This window comes from Triturus cristatus, chromosome 3_1 (genome assembly GCF_964204655.1).
Source record: "Triturus cristatus chromosome 3_1, aTriCri1.1, whole genome shotgun sequence".
Classification (NCBI taxonomy): Eukaryota; Metazoa; Chordata; class Amphibia; order Caudata; family Salamandridae; genus Triturus; species Triturus cristatus.
In genome coordinates this window covers 395,922,215-395,931,729 of record NC_140583.1, presented here as the reverse complement: position 1 = coordinate 395,931,729, position 9,515 = coordinate 395,922,215, and the positions used below count along the sequence as shown (strand labels likewise).

The following is a 9,515-nucleotide window of genomic DNA, read 5'->3' as shown; positions in this document are numbered from 1 at the left end:
CACATGCAAAATACTTTATTTTTTAAAGACAAATAACAAGTGAAGTTACATCTGTATCTGTATCTGTAGAATCAGAGAATGGTTGCCTAACGATAGAACAATGAATTTGATGTTTACAACGGTTCTTACTAGAGGCTGTTCATTTTTGGCCTTACTATCAGCCGCGGTCCGTGGAGGGAGTTCCGTGGGGCGGAAAGGCGGGGCGGGGGAGGGGGTACTAAACACCGGAATATGGATAATTGAAGGTAAGTAAACAATTAAATAAATAAAACGAATTCCGTAGTGCGCGCTGCATCACAAAATGCGATGCAGCGTGCGCTACGAAATTCGTTTTATTTATTTAATTGTTTACTTGCCTCTGATTATCCATATTCCGGTGTTTAGTACCCCCACACCCTGCCCCTCCCCCGCCTTTCCGTCCCACGGAACTCCCTCCACGGACCGCGGCTGCTTACTATAGATATCTTAAGCTGTCTTTACAGCCTCATGTAATAAAAAAATCATAAATAATAAAAATAAAATGTGCATATATGCATTGACGAGGCTTTTGGTCAGCCCACTTCATCTATTGCTTTGTTCCACTGTGAGTAACATTATGCTTCCCCCAACACTCCGTACTGTATGGGCAATTTGTCAGCCCACCTCAGCCACAGGTTTTCTTCTACTGTGATTGATGGCATTTCCACCTGATCACATGTGCACAACCACCTAAAAAGAAGTGCCACTGAGTGGGGGGGAGGGCAATACTTTACTTTATCAATGCTTTTTTCTTTCCATTCTCTATCCTTTTTATTTTTTTAGTTAATTTTGTGTGTTGGAACTGGAAAGCCTATATGAACCTTTTATTTGAACCAATAAGAACCGTATTTTCCAGTGATGCGGATTAAAACTAAAAAGGATTTCTATTCCTTTTTTAGTACAATTGCATTATTGGAAGCACCAGATGCATTAAAATGATATGCAGTAGTTTTTTTAGTTTTATATAAATGTTTCTGGGTCAGCATAGGCCTGCCACAGGTATTGCCTGTGCCCACGCTTGGTTTCTAGTGTTTTGAAAACAACAGGATAGTAATAGAGTGTCTTTTCTTCCCCCCTATTCCTGTGCTCTACAGAAATCTTCCAAACAAGACATTTTCAGGGATCGCCCTGAAAGAAACGGCTGACCTTTTTCAAGGACGCGTTCCATTTGAACTTGGCAACGCGCTGAGCTGCTTTAATTAATGTGCACTCAAGAGCAGGACATTCGTGCTGTACGTCAGACCGTTGATAGGATTACTACGGCTAGATAACTCTCGTGTTTTATAATGCTATGCAAACAATATTCAAAAGAAATCACAGAACACAGTCTCTTCAAACACTGCTTGTTAGCCAACACCACCTCAGCAAAAAAACACTTGCTTGGCGCAATTATTTCACACAGAATCTTGGTGCAACATAATTCCGCAGCCCTTCGAATACAATTCAGTCTCCGAGAACGACTTTCTCTTAGGTCAGTGTATAGTTCGCATTATTTATGAGTAAATTGAATATCAGAGTTTAGGACCATGCTTCGCGCTGTTTGTTAAGTGTGAATTATTGATAACAGACTACATCGAAAATGGTGGCATTCAGGCAATGGAAGTAACATGTGCTGACAATATTTGAGACGTAATGATCAAATACATTCATTCAATCCATATTTTTGGATGCAGCACAAGAATATTCTCCGTAAAAAAAATATTTTGGGAAGTAGAGAAAAAGACCAGCGGAAAAAAAGCACCTGTGGCTCTTTTCAGAAACTCAATTTTCGGCTCAATTAAATTTAAAACCTTGTTTTTTAAGCATTTGTTTGTAAACATGTAAAAAATACATAATTTTAGTGATAAATACATATTAAAAGTTATATATTTCTTAAACTTTAGATTTCTTGAATATCTCAATCCAATAGTTACATCTAAAAAAATGATCTGTACAAATGTTTAAAGGCAGCTTTGAGGACACTACACAGTATTTAATAACAAGCATTTGCAATGCAATCGGTCTCGCCTTTGGTAACCTATATGTATTTAGCTAAGCAGCATATTAGCCTGGGTGCTGAACATCTACTGTTCTTTAAAATGGAGGGAGAGTAAGCACCAAACTGCGTGAAACGCCAGGTATAGGAACATATGGAGAGAAATATTGCCTCCGCCTCGGGAAATGGTATAGTCCAAAGCTCTGCTTTTAATATAAAATCAGGGCCTTCGTGGTCATATAACTGAAAATACAAGATTTGAAAATAATATCTACGGGTGCTTGTGGAAGACAATTTCTAGAACTGGAATCTAGGGCATGCTAAAGTGATTCTGGAATTTTACTGACCTCTGCTGGTCGTTTTCTATCAAAACAAATAGAGGCAGTTGAACAAAAAAAAAAGTCCTTAGGCGGAAGCAGACAAGTCCTAGAACTGATCTCCAGAGCTCACATAGTACATGCACATATAAGTATATAATAAGTATATACTAAAGTATATACAAAAGGTCTTGAATGCTCGACCTAAACACACAAAGGGGAAAGAAGGAGGATGAGGAAGACTTAAGTACTGTCACAAAGGGAGACAGCAGGAACCAGCAAGAGGAATAAACGAGCCAATGATGTCAGGTACTGGAGGACTGGGGTGGTTTCAATTCTAGAGAGCCCTGGTATTCGGCCCGCCAACATTTATTTAATAGGGCTTGCGAGCAGAGCTTTGGGCACCGGTACTCATTATTTAACAAATCAAGCACTGACGCATCTGAAAAATACTTTTCCTTCGACGATGCACACAACACTCTTCCCACTGTGGCGCAGTGCTTTCCTATTCACATTCCACTTGCAGGCTCCTGCACCCCGCATGTGTTAGTGCTTCGGGCTCGTGCTCTGACCAACTTGCTTCTTTAATGGACTGTAATGGAAGTGAAGTTCCTTGTGCGCTGCAGGGCTCGGGGTTTACTGCTCCAGTGTACCGGTGGGAGAAACACCGAGCAGCTGAAGCACGAGGCAGGAAACGTGGAAATTACCCGAGAACATAGCTGCCAAGGTTTTAGATGTCTATGTGTGACATTTTCATAATTTCTGTGTAATTATGAGTGCCATTAGAACCACTATGAGTGACACTTTTCTCGCAAGCAAAATCCACCAATAAAAGATGAGGGAAACATAAATATCAGAAATCTGACCCATTTGAGCAAAGAGAAACACTAAGATCTTAAAACTGCTGCAAATTCATGAGGTGGCTGAGTCATAATTACAACGAAATTATCAAAATATCATACATAGCAATCTGAAACCTTGGCAGATATGCAAGAGGGTGAGCATCACTTCACATGACATAGCATTAAAGACCATGCCCATACTTCTGTTCTTGACACCAAGTCTTGTTTACTAAAATATTTCATAAAAGTGATAGGAAGTATGTGTTTTATTCTATTGCTATTTTATTGCTTCTCTTGTACAATGCTGATCATATAATAAACATGTGAATTTTGGTTGGCACAATGTATTGACTTATAAGAATAAAAAGGCAGAAACAATGCCAATTAGACAAAAAGAAAAGAAAAGGAGCATGGTAAAACAAGGAGAATAAAGCAAATCACTTTTACCAGGTGGTGTTTGTTGTACAAGACGAGGCCATGCAAAAAATGTATGTGATGGGAAAAGGTTTTTCACTTGGAGTGGAGTGAACTAAGTCGGTAAAGCTGTCACTGCAGGGGCCACCTTATTCATAAGCAAATACTGTAAACAGGAAAGTAAGATTTGTGAAGTAACTACTAATATTAGCCTCAGATGTCACCACTAGGAAAAAAAAAGCGGACAGCTAGAAAGCAGGTCACATGGCTCTGCTAAGAATTAACACTAAAAGGAGCAAGGACTTGCATTTATACTGCAGAACCACCTAACATGGTGTGAGAGGCCCTAACACAGAGCCCAGCTGCCTCGGGGCCTAAAGCGTACATTAATTAGAGTCAGCTGACTCGCGGACTCCGGCTGGCGCAGTTAGCAGTGTCATGACAGCATGGTGCTGGGCAAGCCTCAGGAGAGGCTGGGAGATACACACAACGGTCACAGCAGGATGTAATATTTCAAAATGTAGCACCAGTGAAGTGAGCAATCCAGGAGTCTGGCGAACCACGGCTACACAATTCACTCACTTGAACGAGTCAATAAACTAAGAGAACTGCAAGCAAAGAGAAACCTTTTAAGTCATTTTTAAAACATACTTACTGCATTTTTGCTATGCCGTGGGTTTTAGAACAAGCTGAGCACGGTTCACCCTGTGGCAGAGCCTCTCTTCCTCCTGCAGAGTACATCTTCTTGCCCGCGCTGTCACCTGGGAAATGTCTGGGAGCCCCAAGAGATTGTCACATACAGGAGACTGGTCGGGCCTGGAGAGGTAGGGGACACGTTTGTACTCAGCAAGAAATGTTCGAGTACTTAAATCTCTGATTTTTTTTAATTAAATCCCAGATGTTTATTTTCCAGTGTAAAAAAACACTTAAGTCGCTCTTTTTAACGAATGGATAAACCTTTCCTCTTGAAGCAATATCATGATCGGAACAAGAGGACAATACTCCCTGGGGCGCACAATTGAAAATGTCTGAAATCAGTTCTTAAGTGTGTTGGATTGCTGAATTTTACTTAGCCCACATTTATGGAAATAGAGAATTTTCATATTCTGCAGCGTACATTGAAATGATGGTTCTGAGATGGACAGTTTGATTGTCTTAAAAATAAATTGCTGTGAAGTCATTTTGTTTGGAGCTCTGCTGCCCTCTTGTGGGCTCTATCAGCACTGACATTGGCGCAGCGAATAAGGGAAAGCCGGACAGCATACATTTTCTTTCGTCTAATTGCTGAACCGCGGATATTGTCTCATCTACAGGGTAGGTTATATAATGTTGTGACCCTAAAGCACTGCGTAAAACAGATTAGAGTAAAACCAACAAGTATTGGCAATGCAATAGGACTCGCATTTACGCGAGACCTATTGCATTGCAAATAGCACTGACGAGGCACTAGGGGAGGGCGGCGGCGAGAAGGCATCGGACTGCGGGAGAGGGGGCACAGGAAGAAAGTAGTCTGTGCTGTGAAGGGGCGAGTAGCCGTGAAAGGACACAAATGACTGACATGACTGTTATGGGGAGGGACTAACAAGCTTAAAACCAATCGGAAGGCAGCATTTAGAACCTAAGCCAAGGAAGATGATGGGCCAGAGAGTGGGTGGGGCTTCCACAAAGCTTCTACACTATAGTGTATACTGCATGCCTCACAAAGCGATGGCAGCTCATTCGCACTGCAACGCTAGGCGAGACCTAAGAAGGAGAAAGTAGTCTGTGCTGTGAAGGGGCCAGTAGCCGTGGAAGGATACAAATGACTGACATGGCTGTTATGGGGAGGGACTAACAAGCTTAAAACCAATCGGAAGGCAGCATTTAGAACCTAAGCCAATGGCCGGAGAGTGGGCGGAGCTTCCACAAAGCTTCCACACTATAGTGTATATTGCATGCCTCGCAAAGCGATGGCAGTGCATTTGCGCTGCAACGCTAGGCGAGACCTAAAAAGCAGAATAAAACATCTGAACAAATGGGACTCAAACTTTCTGCCCTATATTTACATTTCCCAGCATTTGCACGAAAAGAAACATAAAGCACATTCTTAATATTTTCCTGAGTGGAACTGGCTAGCAATACTTTATTCATAATATACTTTGGTACATAAGACACTGAAAAATAGTAGACATTCAAACAAATTAGAAAAATAATAAGTCCAAAATGTTTCACTATCAGAACTATTCAGATACATGTTTCAGCTGAGCATTTGGCGCACCATAGGCCAACATTTGTGGGAGCCCCAGGCTAAATAACTTAATTCATCACTTGATAATTGTCAGAATAAAGGGCCAACGTTTACATTTTTTATCAGCCTTTGATTTTTGATCCTTACTTGTTTCTAGTAATTAAAAATGTGGCCGTTTTTCATTTCGCTAAATGTTCAGAGCTTTATATGTGGCATTACTTATTAATGCAACTGTGGCCCACTAGGTTCCACAGTCCAAAATGTACAGCCTGTCAATAACAAGCCCATTAGCTCATATAATACAGTTCAATCATGTTTTCATTTCTTTTAAACATTTCTTCCTTTTTTTTTCTCAGGTCATACAACAATCTTGTCCCTTTCTCTTCTCATTTCACAAGCTGAGTTTGCAGCCATTCACGTTTCAAAGATTTTATCAGCAGTAGCTGTTTCCAACCATAATGTTCCATTGACAGATAATTCCCTGGTGTTACATCCTGGTGACACGATTTCTGTTAGACCCAATGGATTTCGAGAATTGCTCTCTTCCTCAGGGGTCACTGTAACATGAAAATTCGAAAATACCATTATAGTCGTCTCTCTCAAACAGCATTTCTCATCACAAATCACAATATTTTTAATGTAACCCACACGTTCAATAAACACCCTCTTTTTTATAAACCTTTTTATTGAGATCAAGTATGACATATAGACAACAATCATCAAAACCATATAAATGCATAATGATACAGCAAGTGAATGCCAGAGGAGGTGCACTTATTAAAGGAGACATCAGCCGAGGTAGTTACATTTGCAGTGTGCCCAATCGTTGTGCAATGGTATCTTCTCTAGTCATACGGGGGTTTGCAGATCCCACCCCTATATGTGTTCCAACTATCCCAGACCTGTATCCATTTATTGGTGCACCCTCGTGCAACATAGATTGTTTTCTCTGTTACCATGCACCAGTCCATGTCTTTGCTCCAGTCCACCGTAATGGGCGGCTCCTGGGCCTTCCATAGCCTTACAATATTACGCTTCGCCACCATCAATCCCAGAGTTACCCACAGACGCTCCTTGGCGGTTAGGTCGGTTGGTCCCCAGGCATTCAGGAGAACTAGTTTTATATTACCATCAATACTTTGGCCCAATACCCTTTCCATAAGTCTCACAATCCCCGCCCAATAGCTCTGAATAACTGTACACTCCCAAAGCGTATGAATAAATGTGCCCACCTGTCCACACCTCCTAGTGCAATTCTCCTCAGGGCTATATCCCATTCGGACCAGAACTGATCTGGATAGGTACGATCTATGCAGGATTTTGAGCTACACTAACTGCAGTCTGGAAGAGATGGCCACCTCGCGAGGAGAAGCCACCGCCGCTAGACATTTGTCGTCATTCAGACTGGCCACGTCGTGGTCCCATTTTGCCCGCAGTTGGTCCAGTGGGTCCAGCAAGTTGTTTATCAGTTTTTTATAGATGAGCGATATGGCTTTCTCCGGCAAGTCCCCATCTAGCACTCTATCCTCCAGTGGAGAGGACTCCGGGAGCGGTTCCCCTCTTGGGGCATGCCATATTTGCAGATATCTAAAGTATTCGGAGTGCGCCATTTCATAGTCCTGTCGTAACTGTTCAAACGTGACCACGTCTCCCGACTTCCACATGTCTTCCACCTTAGAGATTCCTATACGGTCCCACCGATCAAAGCCCTTTGAGCGAATCAAGTGCCCTACTTTGTCGCTTCTCAAGAGCGGCGTGGCCTGCGTGATCTTGCTTTCCCACCCCAGACTTTTCAAGGCAATCTTCCATACACACACCGCGTGTGCGGTGGGTCCCGTCAAGTTGGGGTTCAGCACGTGGGCATATATTGCCCCTTCAAAACTACCGCCCGGCAGCAGCCATCTATCAATCTGGAAGGCTGGATCACTTTGGGGTCTGTACGTGCGTTGGTTGATAGCTGCAAGGTGAGACCCCCAGTAATAGCACTTTATGTCCGGCAACCCAATTCCCCCGTCAAACCATCCCCATGTAAGCTTGTGAATAGCTATGCACGGAGGCCTACCCTCCAAGAGCAGGTCTCGCAGGAGGCAGTCAATTTCATGGAAGTATGAAGGGCTGACATAGTTTGAGGCATTTTGTAAGGCGTAGAGAAAGTGGGGAAGGGACATCATTTTGAATGGGGTGGCATGACCTAATAGGGAGAGCGGGAGTGTCTTCCAGTGCCTGATGTCAGATTTGAGACGTGCCAGAGGCGGTAGGAGATTTAGTTCATAAAATCTAGTGGGATCCTTGGAGACCCTAATCCCCAGGTACTTGAAACTGCCGACTGCTTCGACTAGTTCAAGACTGCGGGGAAGCGGAGGAAACTTCCCGCTGAGGACGTAAATCACCGACTAGGAACGATTTATCCTGTAGCCGGCAAATTCACCGAAGACCCGAAAGATGTCTAGGACCACATTAAGTGAGGCAGCCGGTGATGCTAGATAGAGCAAAATACAATCTGCATACAATGAGATGCGATCCTCCGTACCTGGAGCCCATTTGAGGTCTCTAACACTGGGGTCTTTACGAATCCTCACAGCCAGTTGCTCGAGGGTCAGGGCAAATAGGAGCGGGGACAAAGGGCATCCCTGCCTGGTGCCCTGGCTAAGAACAAAGGTGGAGGAAGTCCCATTGTTGACTACTACTCTGGCCAGAAGTTTATGGTAGAGGAGTCGGACCCACCCTATGAATACAGTCCCAGTCCCAATTTACGAAGTCCAGTGACACCACCACAGCATCCTCGTCCATGGAGTCAGCGTAGGTTGATGGTGGTGTTCCGGGCGGGCACAAAACCCGACTGGTCCAGGTGAACCAGGCGGGTAATGACCCTTAGCAAACGGGAAGCCAGAACTTTCGCCTAGATCTTCGCTTCTTGATTCAGTAACTAAATATGTCTATAGGAGCAGCATATGTGCTTTGGCTTGCCCTCTTTGTGAATACCGACTATGTTGGCTCGCCGTTGGTCAGCCGGCAGTAATCCCTGCTCTTTGCTCGCCACAAACATATTGGTGATGTACGGTGCAATTTTGCTCGACGTGAGTTTAAATAGCTCGATTGGTAATCCGTTGGGGCCCGCCGCCTTTCCTCCCCGCAAGTCCTGGATAGCTTTCCCCACCTCAGTGTCAGTGATATCTAGGCCGAGCTCAAGGCGCTCCTCCTCTGTAAGCGACGGTAAGGAAATGTCTTGTGAAAGGAGGCAGCCTCTTCGTCCGAGTTTTTGCTGTGTAGATGGACTGATAATATTGCCCAAAAGCATCTGCTATGTCCTGCGGGGCAGTAAGGCGGGTGCCAGAGTCCACCTCAACCTCGACCACCACCCAATGTGCCTGCTCCCTCCGGTCCAACCAAGCCAGCAACCTACCAGCCTTGTCGCTGACATCATATATTCTGCTAAGCGAGGCTCTATGATACAGTTTGGCTGCCTCTGTCGCCAGGTCAGTGTACTCCTTGATTTTAATATGGAGTGGCGGATGCGCATCCCATCTCATACCGCTCCCTGAGTGCCTCCTCCAGCTGTAAGATCTCCCTCTCCAGGCGGGTCATTTCGGCACTCTTCTCTTTCCGCAAGCCCGCTATTTGGTATTACAGTCTTGTAGGCCTCCCATAGTACCACCAGTGAATCAACCGAACCCTCATTTTCCTGTAAATATAGTTCGGAGTCACACAGTATTTTGTCGCTG

At 43.9% G+C, this 9,515-nt stretch overlaps 1 long non-coding RNA gene across 1 annotated transcript in view; it reads right to left on the bottom strand.

Moving 5' to 3' along the window:
* Positions 1 to 5,663: 5,663 nt before the first annotated feature.
* Positions 5,664 to 9,515, bottom strand: part of LOC146860313 (uncharacterized) — a 45,530-nt gene continuing 41,678 nt past the window's right edge. Inside the window, exon 3 of the long non-coding RNA XR_014979133.1 lies at positions 5,664 to 6,350. This is a non-coding gene — a long non-coding RNA (uncharacterized LOC146860313). The remainder of the gene's footprint in view (positions 6,351 to 9,515) is intronic.